Genomic DNA, 2,500 nt, shown 5'->3' with positions numbered 1-2,500 from the left:
CTATGTTGCGCCTTAACCTAACCTATGTTGCGCCTTAACCTAACCTATGTTGCGCCTTAACCTAACCTATGTTGCGCCTTAACCTAACCTATGTTGCGCCTTAACCTAACCTATGTTGCGCCTTAACCCAACCTATGTTGCGCCTTAACCCAACCTATGTTGCGCCTTAACCCAACCTATGTTGCGCCTTAACCCAACCTATGTTGCGCCTTAACCCAACCTATGTTGCGCCTTAACCCAACCTATGTTGCGCCTTAACCCAACCTATGTTGCGCCTTAACCCAACCTATGTTGCGCCTTAACCCAACCTATGTTGGGCCTTAACCCAACCTATGTTGGGCCTTAACCCAACCTATGTTGGGCCTTAACCCAACACACGTTGGGCCTTAACCCAACACACGTTGGGCCTTAACCCAACACACGTTGGGCCTTAACCCAACACACGTTGGGCCTTAACCCAACACACGTTGGGCCTTAACCCAACACACGTTGGGCCTTAACCCAACACACGTTGGGCCTTAACCCAACACACGTTGGGCCTTAACCCAACACACGTTGGGCCTTAACCCAACACACGTTGGGCCTTAACCCAACACACGTTGGGCCTTAACCCAACACACGTTGGGCCTTAACCCAACACACGTTGGGCCTTAACCCAACACACGTTGGGCCTTAACCCAACACACGTTGGGCCTTAACCCAACACACGTTGGGCCTTAACCCAACACACGTTGGGCCTTAACCCAACACACGTTGGGCCTTAACCTGCTCTGTAATTGTCATACGACGCGTTAAATTAGTGTAGTGTTGCCTAACTGCAACCCCCGCAATATAGTTTGCTACTCGCACTGCCCGGTCCCCAGTGTATCGCTTCATGTTAAACACCTTGCAGCTATACACTGTAATGTGGATGGCAGCAGGACGTACATGCTCAATGCCCTTTGCAGTTGTTCATTGGCATTTGCAGTTGTTCATTGGCATTCGCATGGCGAAGCACTTAGCCTACGCTGTGGTACGGCCTGTGTCAACTGTCCGCTGATGTTGTACGTCCAAATCACACACTGTACTGCACATTGGTCCTCATGTACTGAATGATACATCGTGGTACATGTGACCGTACAACGACTGCGCCAACAACGGCGAACCATGCGGTCCAAATGTTGTGCACTCAGCTACGTGTCGTCTCCCTATAAGAGCTGGATTGCAGTGTGGTATGCCCTGGATGGCGATCAGCATGAGCCGTCTGTTGATGTAGTGGCGCGTGTTGTCAGACGTAGTCGTCTGTTCTCACACACCGTGATAGCATGGTGCACTGCGTTCCACATCTGCGACATGCGACAGAGGCCGGTTGACAGTCGTTCGCGCAATGGACATCGCATACGTACGGGGGCCACCTTCCACGTGTTCGCGAAGCGTGCACATGTTGTTGCGTGTATGTGGGCAGACATAGTGTGTCGTGACACCTGACACAGGCATGCAACAATCGTTGAATTTGCAAATGGCGATGGACGCCTACGTTTGCTGGTGACGTTACGCAAATGAACAACTGGTAAACCGTTGTGGTGCGGTTGTTCTCGCTAGAGGTGAATCAGTGATGGCGACGATCGGTTGAGCTACCAACCGGTTGTTCCAGCGATACCCACCATGCCCACGAACGTGAATGGCATCTGGGTGTGAAGCGATACGCGGCGGTGGCTGGGTGGGACCGTCCCCGGCCGGTGAGGGGGGGCCTCCCGGCGTGCTGGCCGCGCGGTGCGTGGGCGCACGCGCTACAGCCGGCTGGTGGGGGCGGCCAGTGGCAGGCGCGCCGGCCGACGGAGGCGGCAGGCGGCGCAGCTGCGCGCCGGCGCACCCTGCACGCGGCGCCGTGCGGCCAAAGTAGGTCCTCGCGGGCCCGGTGCGAAGCGCGGTGGACATCTGCAGTGTGCTGGTCCGATTGAGGACTGTGTGCGCTGAGGATGCGCCGCCGCCCGGCGCTCGGCGCCGCGACGCCGTCTGCTGCTCGGTCGCCTCTGCGGTTCTCGCAGGTGGTTTGTATCGCAGCTGTGCGGACGTGTTGGCGCGTGCGCTGTGCTGGGAGAGTTCGCTTCGGCACCCAAGTGGGGCTTTTGTCCTTCTGTGGCGCTGGCGTTGGAGCTGCCGGTCACCGTAGGTGGCGCGTGTTGTCTCCCGCCGGCAATGCCACGACAGCACGCTCCCGGGCCTCTGTCGGCAGCGGCAAGCTCAGTTGGGAGCACGGGTGGTCGCACCTAAAGCGTCTACTCGCCAAACCCCGGGCGATTGCGCCTCTCTCGAACCCGACCAAGTACTTAGGACGGCGCTGCGCGCCGCCGGGACCTGAGAGGGTTTCGAGGTGTATGGTGCAGGGGAGCTCAGCCTCCTCCTGTTTGCAGAATAATTGAGCGGACGCTTGCGTGTTCGCGCGGGCCCCCGGGACACACTCCCGGGCGGCCGGCTGCTCAGCTCTAGTTGACGCAGCTCCCTGGTTGATCCTGCCAGT

The 2,500-nt window shown here is 57.9% G+C and overlaps 1 non-coding gene across 1 annotated transcript in view; it reads left to right on the top strand.

Annotated features, from left to right (window-relative positions):
• Window positions 1-2,479: 2,479 nt before the first annotated feature.
• The window catches only part of LOC126431766 (small subunit ribosomal RNA), a 1,910-nt gene continuing 1,889 nt past the window's right edge, over window positions 2,480-2,500 (top strand). The window contains exon 1 of the ribosomal RNA XR_007577733.1: window positions 2,480-2,500. This exon is cut by the window's right edge and continues 1,889 nt beyond it. This is a non-coding gene — a ribosomal RNA (small subunit ribosomal RNA).

Source organism: Schistocerca serialis, unplaced genomic scaffold (assembly GCF_023864345.2).
Source record: "Schistocerca serialis cubense isolate TAMUIC-IGC-003099 unplaced genomic scaffold, iqSchSeri2.2 HiC_scaffold_1110, whole genome shotgun sequence".
NCBI classification, from domain to species: Eukaryota; Metazoa; Arthropoda; class Insecta; order Orthoptera; family Acrididae; genus Schistocerca; species Schistocerca serialis.
This window is presented reverse-complemented; position numbering and strand designations above follow the sequence as displayed.